The sequence below is a fragment of the Salmo salar genome, chromosome ssa18 (assembly GCF_905237065.1).
Source record: "Salmo salar chromosome ssa18, Ssal_v3.1, whole genome shotgun sequence".
Lineage (NCBI taxonomy): Eukaryota > Metazoa > Chordata > Actinopteri > Salmoniformes > Salmonidae > Salmo > Salmo salar.
In genome coordinates this window covers 56839292-56852377 of record NC_059459.1, presented here as the reverse complement: position 1 = coordinate 56852377, position 13086 = coordinate 56839292, and the positions used below count along the sequence as shown (strand labels likewise).

At 42.9% G+C, this 13086-nt stretch overlaps 1 protein-coding gene across 2 annotated transcripts in view; it reads right to left on the bottom strand.

Moving 5' to 3' along the window:
* LOC106577539 (neurexin-2) overlaps positions 1–10167 on the bottom strand; it is a 936116-nt gene extending 925949 nt beyond the window's left edge. For both annotated transcript variants that reach the window (XM_045701329.1, XM_045701330.1), the window contains exon 1: positions 9933–10167. The gene's annotated coding sequence lies outside the window, so the exon portion shown is untranslated. The remainder of the gene's footprint in view (positions 1–9932) is intronic.
* Between the last annotated feature and the right edge of the window lie 2919 nt (positions 10168–13086).

Sequence of the window (13086 nt, the reverse complement as noted above, 5' to 3'; positions counted from 1 at the left end):
ACTCGGAGTGAGGAATAGAGATGGAGAAGGAGAGGTAGAAGAAGGGAGGGAGGGGGCGCTGGGATGGAGGGGGGCCCTGCATCAACTCACCTATAGAACAATAGAAAGTTTGCACACACAGACACACACAGAGACACACACACACAGAGACACACACACACACACACACAGCAGCTGCATCACAGCTCTAATCCATCATACACTCCTGTCGGTGGAGCTGAGGTGCTGAAAGCACAAACTCCCTGCTCTGATCTGGGTTAGGAGAGAAGAGTTGGAGTAGGTAGCTGTCCAAGGTGCTGAAATCAGAGGCGCTATTAAACTAAAGCCACAGCACAGCAAGAGCTGTCCATATATGTGTGGTGCTGAATTTGTAATATTGTCCTTCCTGGACTAGGAGAGTGTGTTTGGGAAGGGAAGCTGTCCATGGTGCTGAAATCACTGGGGGCAGTAAACTGAAGTCACGGCAGGAATTGTCCATATATGTTCGGTGCTGAAATAGTACCAATGGACCAGAAAGGAAGTGTTTGTGGTGAGGCTCTGTCCATGGTGCTGAATTTAGAAATTATAGTCCCAGTCTTTTATTTATTTATTTAACCTTTATTTAACTAGGCAAGTCAGATTAGAACAAATTCTTATTTACAATGATGGCCTACCAAAAGGCAAAAGGCCTCCTACGGGGACGGGGGCTGGGATTAAAAGGACAAAACACACATCATGACAAGAGAGACAACACAACACTACATAAAGAGAGACCTAAGACAACAACATAGCATGGCAGCAACACATGACAACACAGCACATTAGCAACACAACATGACAACAACATGGTAGCAACACAACATGGCAGCAGCACAACATGGTAGGAGCACAAAACAAAATAACTTTTAACAAAGCACACCTGTTAATTGAAATGCATTCCAGGTGACTACCTCATGAAGCTGGTTGAGAGAATACCAAGAGTGTGCAAAGCTGTCATCAAGGCAAAGGGTAGCTATTTTGATGAATCTCAAATATAAAGTATATTTTGATTTGTTTAACACTTTTTTGTTTACTACACGATTCCATAAGTGTTATTTCATAGTTTTGATGTCTTTACGATTATTCTACAATGTAGAAAATAAAGAAAAACCCTTTAATGTGTAGGTGTGTCTAAACTTTTGTACATAAAGACATGCTTGCACACACAAGCAGAGCCACGTATGACACATCACTATCTTTCCCCTCCATCTGTCCATCATTGTTGTTCTCCTTCATCCCTCACTGAATGAGTCCTTTGCGGTATAATTCTGAATGGGTATTTGTGGAGAGTGGTGCATGGGTGAGAGGAAGAGTAGAAAACTACTACAACACACACACACACACACACACACACACACACACACACACACACACACACACACACACACACACACACACACACACACACACACACACAGTTTCCACTGGACCATAATCTGAAACCAAAGATATGCCGAGCAAGACGTGCATTACCTACTACTACTGTCACTGTTATAGAAAACATGCAGTCCCATGTGCCATATGGAAAACGCCATATCATTAGAGCCATGATTAATGAAGCAAGACGCCGACAGCAGTCCAACAAGACGGTAACTATTAATAATTTATGACTTACACTCAAATGTGTTGAGGCAAACCACCAGGGACTACTAACGTTAAGCCAGAAGACTGCAGGCAGCTTACACACAATCAACCTAAACCGTTCCAGGGAGGTTCGCTCGGAACAAAGACCAACCAGCAAGAAACAGAGATACAGTAGAATCAACAAAGAGCAAGATGAAAAGGTCTGAACAATACTGTTTCTCCCTCCATTGACTTTTTTTCCGTTGCCATGAGGGAGCTAGCCAAGTCTTGAAGATTTATGTTTGGCAACAGAACCACAGGGTTACACACAGAGCAGTGAGTAACTAGAACAATCTGCCGGTCTTGCAGATCCTACCCAGTCCAGGAGCCTTGGAGAAAATTGCTTGGCAAGAGCCTTGAATCGATAAGCCTTCCGAAAAGTTTGATCGGCTTGGGAGGAGCTGACCTTTCTCTCCACAACATCTGTATTTACACGTTGTGTGTCTGTGTCTGTGCGTGAGTGCATGTGTGTTTCCGAATACACGTGTGTGAAATAGCATGAGAAGTAGAGAGGACAGAGATCTTGATGAGACTGGCCCGTACCAGCAAAGGGAGAGGGAGAGACAGAGTGCAACAGGGGAAGAGAGAGAAGGAGAGAGGGGGAGACAGAGTGCAACAGGGGAAGAGAGAGAAGGAGAGAGGGGGAGACAGAGTGCAACAGGGGAAGAGAGAGAAGGAGAGAGGGGGAGACAGAGTGCAACAGGGGAAGAGAGAGAAGGAGAGAGGGGGAGACAGAGTGCAACAGGGGAAGAGAGAGAAGGAGAGAGGGGGAGACAGAGCGCAACAGGGGAAGAGAGAGAAGGAGAGAGGGGGAGACAGAGTGCAACAGGGGAAGCACTAGTATTTATATAGTCCTAGAGAGGAGAGCTGTCAGATCGGGCACTGATCTGGAGCCTGGGCAAAGGAACCATCTGTGGTGTGCGCGCGTACACACACGCATGCATGCACGCACGCACACACACACACACACACACCATAAACATCTAGACACACATTTGCACCACAAACATCTACACACACACATAACTGGAGTGTTATTCTGGGTCCTTACCAGGGAGCAGAAGCACAAGCCAACACCAAGCCAGTTCACACATCGGGCCAAATGTTGAATCACAGCAGATTGAAGAGGGAGAAAACTGCTGATAAATATGGCCTCTGCCATTGGGAAATGAATGGAATATGGACTCGGATCACAATATGTGCTAAAACCCTATTACCAACTGCTGATAAGAGACACGGGTCCCAAAAAAATTGTGATCCCTGATAATCAATCTCTGGATGGAGTTTGAGGCTTGGAGAGGGTTGGAGAGGGTTGTGGGAATGTTTGGGGGACGTTGTGTTGATGAGAAACACCATCGAGAGTTATTATGAGGAGATCAGGTGTGGACTGTTAAGATACAGTGGTAGTAGGTACAGTACATGTCATGGATGCACTTCTGTGATCCCTTATGTATATTCAGAGCTCGGGCTTATTTCACTAATGCAAGGCATTGAAAAGTACATAATGCTGGAATATTGAGTGAGATTGGATCCCAAATAATGAATAAACCCCCAAATACTTCAGATTTGAGTAAGTCAGAAACGTTCTAAACCGATCAGACTGGATTGTTATTGAAATGGCATGGAGGGGGAGATGAGGAGAGGAGGAAAGGAGGGAGGGAGAGCTGTGACTCGTCTTTTGAGTTACCTCGCTCTCTGGTAGAAGCCTCTGACACATCCCGACCGATCACGTCTCGGCTTTTTCCCTTCAAGACCACAGAGCACAGAGCGCCCGGGCGGGCAGAACATGGACTACTATGACACAGCCTCAATCGCCCCCGACGACCAAAATAAAAACAACACTGGGGCCGCCATTAGAGAAACTCAGAACAACAGAAAGTGACAGTAAGACGGGTCATCATGCCCCCTGTCAGAAGAGTTTTACTTAAAAAAAAGTATTTTATATATATATATATATACACAGCAATTCGAGGACATTCAATTGATTTTTCAAAACTCTTTCGTGGCCAAGACAGCAAGTCACCACTTATCCATTTATACACCTAATCTCACCTGACTCATCACAAAGGCGAGGGGATGCAGATAATTGCATGACCTCACTCGTTCATCCAATGTCCAATGGTTGTGTGGTCTGTGAATGGGTGTCATACCTGCCTGTGTTATACTATGCTCCCTTGTCGTCTCCAATCAGAAATCCAGCAGTATCTATGATGGGCTGGTGCTGATTAAGGCACGCTCTTTGCACAAACCCAATAGAGGCCATCGTCGCCCCACTGGTCCATTCTAAGAGGCCCCATTGTGGCTGGTGAGCACCTCACCCTCTCCTGAAGAGGACCCTTTGTGCTTCTCAAATAGGCTTCCCTTGCCTGAAGGGAAAAAAAAGTGCAAGTGCCGCTGTCTCTGATATTGTGCCACACAACCAGTGCGTATCTCAACCACTATCGCCCTCCTCAACCCCAGGCCACCTTTCTCTTTCTTCCCGAGTGTGAGGACAATCTAGACCTCATTTCGTCCAATGAATAGCATGGAAAGGTACGGGTGAATTCTAGGATTGAGCTTTACTGTGAGCCGATCTCTCTCGCAGTCTCACAAGGGCATTTTCTGGGTGAAGGGAACAACCTATGTGTTCCTTCTTTTCTTCTGTCAGAATGATTTTGTGAAGGTGTACACAGGAGCAGATGACTGAGGAGACAGAGAGAAGGGACTGGCTGAGGGAACAAAGAGAAAGTGTATCGTGTCCTTGGCTGAAACGCTCCATCTCGGAGATGAGTCATGTACAAGTCACTGCTAAGAAATAAACGATCACCGTGATTTAGACTGACGATTGTGAACTTTTCCCTGTTCCCTCCGAACTTCCAGGTCCGTCTTTCCAACTTTTAAGAGGATCCATTTTACAGTGAAGGATTGATGGCTTCTTTTAGCTCCGACGACATCGGCATGGATTCAAGGCTGTGTCCGAGGCTTTGTCACTCCTAAGTAGGCAGCTATCAATATCAGAAAAATTGAGTAGAGTACAACTCTATTGATATTGAACGTCACCGACTGGAATGGATGCAAATCTACTACTTGACTGCCTCTCTTCCAATACACACTGCTCCCAGTACCTAATGTACACAGTACACAACAGACAGTACACAATGCTTCCTTATGACCATAACCCTTTCCATTCAGCAACAATTAACATATTCCATTGGCTCCTCCTGTTGAAGTGATTTGTTGGAAATGAGTACTGAAGACAATTAACTGATCTTTCCAACCATGGGGCAGATTAGCTTGTGAACTCCTATAAGGTGTGGTGTGTTAGCATTGGTATTGGATTACTGACCCCCTCTACAGCTAACAGTCTAACAGTGATAAGGGGTTTATTATATTCTGACCTCTAAATCCTCATTATGTAACAAGTTCCAGTGGCGCATTATGGGACAAATGGGATCTATTACCTGCCTGCTCTAAACCCTTTAACCACAGTGCGTGAAGACATCTTTTTACCACTGTGTCTCAGAAAAGGTAATGTCCCCCAGGGCGGTGGCAAACCTAATAAATCATCAACGGAGCGCTTACGTCATTCTGTTTGCCCAACAGATGCCCTTCTGTAGGCAAGGCGAGGTGGAGTATTTTTAAACCAGAGAAAGCAGCTGTCTTTTGTACTGGAGTAATTTAGGTTAAATAGCTCGCTGGAGGGTGCTAACGCGATGCGTCACACCTGAAATGCAAACCCCAAACAACCCAGGTCTGGTGAGTTCTAAAGATCTGTGGTATTATGACAGCAGAAAGTGGAGGAGAAGGAGGAGGGAAAGGAGGATAAAAGCACGTAGCCTCCATCTTGTCTTTATTATTTATATATTTTTATGCAAATAGTGTATATCAAATGTGGCTTTCGCTAGAGGTAAATTAGTTAATTGGCTATGCGTTGCTGTTTTGGGGATAACTCCGAAATGAAAAGGTTTTTACTTCATTCAACTACTCAGAAAAAAAACGCGTCATGCATGATTAAACCATACTTGTGAAATCCAGTGAATGAATTACGACCGAATCTTGGTAGAATTATAGATGTTTTTTTCTCTTTCCGTTTATACGGTACAGGGGCTTTCAACTGCAGTCCCTTTGGTGTATCAATTAGAAGACCAAAGGCAAACTCTGAGAATATCACTTTGTCATTCATCCACCAAATCCTGGAAAGAACTTCAAAATGTAACATCCCTAAAAAGCCCCCAAACCCAACTGCCTGCCATTATTCCTTGTGGCATTAATCCTTCCAAGCCTACCATTCAATCTCAACCAGCACCTCCAGAGGGAAGGTACCAATCAGATCAATCAAAACTCCACTCCATATTCTCTCTTTCAAGGATCCAGCCAATCAGTGTGGAAGACAGCGAGGGGTCTTTAAGTACATTGCTACATCATAGGGCCTTCTCCATCAGAGGCCTCCCATAACTCCCTCTGCTCTGCTTAAATCAAGCCATTGACTGAGACTGAGGCTGGAGCAGACAGAGCGGGCAGGCAGGGCACGTCTCCCCTCATCACAGACACATAGACATAAATGAGGGAATGGAGTGTGGAGGTGGGTGGAAAGAGGGTCCTTGTATTCCGCACCATCCCCTTATCTTTGCGACTGAAAGTGTCTGCTTGTCTGCCTCGGTACCTCCCCCTCAGCACATCTGCTCATTCCTTCATTGGATGGAGGGATTGATGGAGGGATGAAAGAGTAGGAGTAGAGAGTTAATGAGGCAGATTGCTCTCGTCGCTGCGGTGTTAGGGATTACAGGGAGATTACCGTGCCTGATTCTCCCTCTCTCGTTCCCCACGTTCCTCCTCTCTCTCTCTCTCGCTCTCGTCCTTCCTTTCTCTCCCCCTCTCTCCCTCCATTCCTCCCTGACAGTGATGAACCAGAACAGGAGGTCATGCCCGTGTCAGCCTAGCGATGGCCTAGCGACGGGACACGTCTCAAACGAGGTGAGTGAGAGGCACCCCTGATGTCTGTGTCAGGGAAAATGGCAGCTATTCAGAACACAGTGGATAGGATTTCTGAGGCCTCGTGTCTGACATTTTGCTTTATGAACCTCTCCACTACAGTAGAATACCAACAAAGTATGCTGAAATGAATCACGTGGTTGACATTTTAGAGATGATGCCCCTCTCTTGCCCATTATCAAACCAGAATAGAGAAGAATAGAATGAGATACAATAGAACACAACACAATGCAATACAACACAATAGGACTTATAGGTTGTGGGCCTACTTCCTCGAGGTACATGAATAAGTCCGATTTTCAAAAAGCCTAATTTAGAGGCTACCCAATGTACCAATGCATGCTGATTGCAGAGGCCTTTAAACGAGGCTAATTATTTGAGTTCAAACACTGGCAGATTTGTATGGCCTTTTGTACTCAGGAAAGCTGCATGTCAGTGGATAAGAGCAAGCAAAGCTAGGCAGGAGACCTTAAAATCCATTTTTGCACTCACAGAATAACAAATGGTGAAAAGGTCTGGAACAATTATTCAAATCGGCAGGAATTTGCAATTATTATAAGTCATCTCAACCCACAATAGCAATGTTAAGCACCCTCCATAAAGCACAGTGAGTAAAACAATGGGGAGAAAGTGTGCACATGGGCCCTACAGTTCATCTTCTGTTGGCAGCACCACAGTGTTAAATATGTAGGCATATTAGAAGAGATGCTAATTAGGGGCTATTAATTGACTATTCACTCACTGTCAGTCAAAACCGCTTTAGAGGACACAGAAGTCAATAGCATGGTCTGAATGCCCTAAAAGAGCACTCCAAATCAATAGCTTGTGACACGTCGAGATCACATTTCAAATGGTTGAATTCATTTTATTGGTTGCATTTCCCTTTAACACAATGGTGAGAGGAGCTGGTCATGCAAGTGATTCATAGAATATTGTTTCAACTTGGTCAGGGCCCTAGCTAAAATCAACCTCTCTGAATAACATCCCAAGCTGAAATAGATAGTAAGAAGAATAGAATAAGAACATCATATAATATCATATAAAATAAGAGATCTGAGGAGTGGTATATAGGTCATGCAACTGGCTATAAAACTGCAATAGATGCTCTCACTACAGAAAGGCCATCATTACCAATAATTTGTCCCAGGGGTCCGTATTTGAATTAGAAGCCTGTTCGATAAGCGATATACTCTACCTGGCTTTTATGTGTCGTCAATCAACTCTAAGCATCCAGCCTACCTCTGTCTATCCCCTATGTAGCACTATTGTTCATGTAAAGGTAACCATTAACTGTCGTTGAACACCGTTTTTTCCTCTTTCTGATATTTGCAGGGATGGGCAACTTTTTTTTTAGGAACTCAGTCGGGGTCTCAACGTACGTTTGAATAGTAGAATACACAAGGTGCATTTGTTTGTGCATCAGCCGTTTCTCTTGTTATGGCCGTCACTGACTGTCACTCAATTAGCTCATGTCAGTAAGTTAGTCTAGCGGCCAGCTATTTAAACTTGTTGTAATCATGGTCGAATTACCGACCAGGGGTCCCCATTGATTTTGTTAGTCACTCTCACTCATATGATATTCAAAACGGCAAACAGTTCTCTCCACGCTATAGCAAATTGTGTTCGCTGTCAAAGTGTTACCTGAACTAAAATTGTTCATTTGGCCCAAACTTAAAATAAGGTTAAGGACACCCACAGTGATTTTAACATACAATGTTTTCAACTTACATATTTGAGACACATTGATGACATTGTGCCTGTTCATTTATACAATGTCATCAAATATGCAAGTTGAAAAATGTTAAAAGCACTGTGGGTGTCCCTAACCTTCTTCTTTCCTAAGTATTTTCAAGTTGGATCTAAGTTTTGGCCAACAAAACATGTTAAGTTCAGCTAACACTTTTACAGTGTAGAACTGCACGAATTGAGCTGTATAACTTCATTTCTTTTCTCTCCGGTAGCTCCCACCATGATCAAAGATGACCGTCCCTGCCCTAGACGGTTACGCACCCCAGTGGGCTAAGGTATAGCGGCATGGTGGAAGGCATTTCAGTCGCATTTGCACATATAATGACACTCTCTCAAATATGCGCATTTGTCATTGAAAAATGCAAACCATGCTATAATTATGTAATCTTATATATATATATATATCTGTTTGTAAGAAAATGCAACTATAATGCAATATTGTTGGATCTTTATCTTTTGCTGCCAGAATTGTAACGCAATGGTTCAGAGACCAGAGAATGCGTGGTCTCCAGTGGCCTGATTGAAGGTGTTAGGAACCTATTAAAGACTTAAAAGATCATTGTAAAGAGCCAATGAAAACGAATTTAATGAAGCCCATGTTTTGAACTTCAATCTTTCTGTCCTGAGCACCCAAATCGAGCCTTCAGTAAATCAAACCAATAAATGCTTCCTTTCAACGATTTGGAAAAGGTGTCACTAAAGAGAGAAATCGTTATATGGAGAATAGACTGAGAAGAATATGGATGAAGTATTATTATTGTCTCATTCACTGCAACAAGAAGCATATGACTATGTTTCTGAACTTGGGCCGATACAGCTGCCTTCTGTGGATGTAGCCTACAGACAGACTGGGCAATAAAAAGACGCACGCGTCTCACAATTGATTCTCGGATCATCACATGTAATATTTCAACCGTAAGTTGTATACATTTTCACAGTAATCACATTCCTCACATTTTTTTTCTGACCATGTGAACGTTTCAACTCACTCGCCTGTGTTTATTTTTTCATCTTCGGGAATGTAGCCTACTGCAAACTCAAGACCCCGCAGCGATGGTCAAAAAATGCAAGCGCGAGACATGTTCCCTCCGCCCAATTCCCGTCGGCCACACCAGCAATATGCACGTTTAAAAAGCTATTAGCAATGTGGAAAATCTCTGAAGATACAGCGCGACAAATTCTGAACCCAGAAAAAAAGAACAGCGGTCTGCCCGTTTAGGATATGTTTTATCCCAAAGGACACCACTGCCAGGTCCGTCTAATCCCCTCCACAATATTGACCCATTAAGCATTATTCCACCTACAGTCACGTATACATTCTGTTCAAAGGAAACGGTGTCTTATCATGACGACAACTTTCTAGCCTCTCTTTCAATACAAAACATTATTTCAGAACGTCAGTCGACAGCAAAAAGGTCCATAGTCTGACATAACCATGCTCTGATGTTTGCCACACTGTCGGAACATCCAAATCCTGCTTCCAGCACAGCAGCACTATCAGACAACGCAGACGCAAAGGAATTGTGACCACAGCTAGATGTATTGTAAAAAAAAAGAAAAAAAGTCCTTACTTGTGTCTTTCTGAAATCCTTCCCGATAACTCTCCAGACTTCAACGGTGTAATATTCCGCGATGTGCCGCTTATTTTGTTATCCAGTGCGTGAAGCAGATCAGAATGCCGTTTTTTCTTCTCCAGCTAGCAGATGCGAAATGAGCCAGCCCAGCCGTTCCACCTGCAACCGTGGAATAGAAGAGACAGCATCAGCACCGCACTGGAGCCCGCCCACCGCGACACGCCCGGCTCCAGCTAGTCTACTTCCAACCAAGGCAAGGGAGGAGTTGGAGAAATAGCCCCTTCAGTTTTTAATGGCTACGTTTACCCAGGCAGACCAATTCTGATCTTTTTTTAACTAATTAGTCTTTTCAACAATCAGATCAGCTCTGACGAAGATCTGATGTGGAAAGATCTGATTTGATTGGTCAAAAGATCAGAATTGGGCTGTCTGTGTAAACGTAGCTCTGGTTATACGGATAAGATCATACTAACTGTGAACATTGATGTTTGTGAAAGAGCTAGCCTATGTACCTTACTTCAAGTGTTAAAACAATGACTGAGAATGATGTTCCAAAATGTTAAAACTTCATATATTGTCAGCTAAAAACAGTGGCTGCCCCATGAAAGACATTCAACTGACACACGACCTACTGGCACACCTAGCCTATTTAAAACGGCAGGTGACCAAATAATTTAATTACGATGAACAAACTCAACAGCAATGGGCTTGTTAAATTCCCATAAATGGTAAGCTGTTTAGTTGATTGTTTTAGGAATATGAGGGTACTTAAATACAGCCCTGAAAAAAATGGAAGAAATAAGAAATAAATAGTATTTGTATAATACGTTGAGCTGGAGAATAAATTTGTCAGACAAAAATCGATATATTCAATGTCTAGGCCCTTTATGTGAAAGAATAAACATGTGGGGTGGTCTTAGAGAGAGAGAGAGAGAGAGAGAAAAAAAAAGAAGAGAGAGAATGTTTTTTTTTCTTTAACAAGACAACTGACAGCAACAGGCAGAATTACAATGGACACTGTAAAGATAATACACTAAAACATTGTAAACAAATGGCAGGTCATAACCAATTCATGAAAATAGATGAAAGTAATTAATGTTCATCAACTTGCTTGAGCAGAGCTGTTGGGCAGTCCTGGTGAAATTTGAATCAAAACTCGTTAGCCAGCTAGTTAGCTAAACAGCCCAACAAGCAGACCTGCCGTCAGAGTCCTGCATCTTAATGAGTCAAGATTTCAGGTTGGATGTGGTCAAAACTCAGACATATCAAAAATGTCAAGTTAAATAAAGAAATTGACAGAAAACTCTTTCTCAAGTGCTCTCTCTCTCTGTTTCTCTCTCTCTCTCTGTTTCTCTCTCTCTGTTTCTCTCTCTCTCTCTCTCTCTCTCGGTCTACCTCACACACACACACACACACACACACACACACACACACACACACACACACACACACACACACACACACACACACACACACACACGCATACATACACGCGTACACACACACACACGCATACTGTACACACACATAATGCCACTGACAGACATGAGCTGGAGCTGGGGCTGCAGCTCATTAGAAGGCTAGAGCTCTAACAGCCACCCAGCCTGCTCCGGATCTGGTCTGTTCTGGTCTGCTCCGGTCTGGTCTTCATGTGAGTTTGACTGTGATTCACTAGTATCCCAAATTGTTACAGCTGATGACTTTCTCGTCGCTTTGTATCTCCCCATTAACCTTTTCCTGTCATAGCTGTAAGAGTGTGTGTCTGTATAAAGTTATACAGCAATAACGGTGGATGATGAACTTTTGCTATGGAACTGAAAGAGCAATGGACTCAGACCAGAGAGAAATATGACCTGAAGTTATCTATTTTTTAATGTTATTCTGTCTAATAACATGAACGGATAAATAAATAGCTTTTGCAAGTCAAAGAAGTCTAATTCAGAGGCCTGCACCTCTGATAGAGAAATCCGACCCTCAGTCAATAAAGCTAGAGGGAGAGTATCAATCACTTTTATTTAGTGTAATTGGCAGGCACAGACATAGAAAAGTTCATCAGAATATCACCCAGGGCTGATCATGGCTCTATAAGAGGGGAAGTAAGATGAGGTTTTCCACAGATCCCAAGGTCACTAAGGAAAGATTGCCAGGCATAAGAAGGATTATGGGTTGAAAGAAACTGCAAAGCTCAGTATGGGTAAAGATGTTGGTGTAAGGACTACTTCTATATTCAACATGTTCTTGTGTGTATTATAAATTCCTTTACAGTTTATTCTGCAGCCATATGCTGTAGGACATTTGAGAATACATACACAGAAAAAAAGAATACTTCAAATGCATAAAAGGAAGCAGGCTATTGAAGGATATTCATAAAGGATACGTAGAACTCTCATGGTGATTGTATTTTGCCCAAACCTTATGTGGAGAAATATCTCAGATCAGATATTACATTTCAATAGAAGCAAAGGTAAACTCCAAATTCGAATCTCTTTGGAATCCATTTGGGCATTCAGATACACTTTCCCCTTTAAACGCCATCAGTGTAACTGATACCAAATGCACATTTTCCGGCATTGTGATTTAATATTCTCAACGTCAAAAGGTTTTGTTGATTTGATAAGCTTTCACTCACGAGTAATTTCATTTCATTGTTGGGGGCCCCATTTCTTTTCCTGCCAGTTGCATTAATTAAAATGAATTGAATTGAAATGTTTCGTTCCGAGCCTTCTCTGCAGTGAGCCTATCCAGTCTTGCTCATCCCTAAAATGGAACAAATAAACTGTGCAGTGTAATCAAACAAAAAAAAAGCAAGGCATTGCTAAGCCATCCTTCCTATTTATTATTATTGTGATTATAATATCATCCTCCCATCCATATTTTCATATGATTAGCTTGACATATTAGGAGCTCTGTGGGCTCTGTGCGCTGGCTGATTGGCTTGCTTTGGATTTGACACTTGTTCTTCACAAAGACAATGCCTTCATTAGCTTATTTGCACTGAGGATGTATTTATTACGAATCCTGATTAATATTATTCATTCAAATCGGATGAATCCTACTTATTCATGCGCGTTCATCCTACAGAAAGGGTGTGGAGTGAGATGGAGAGGACTGCCCAAAGTCGAGTTCGCTGGGGAGGCAAGGTTGATGGCTT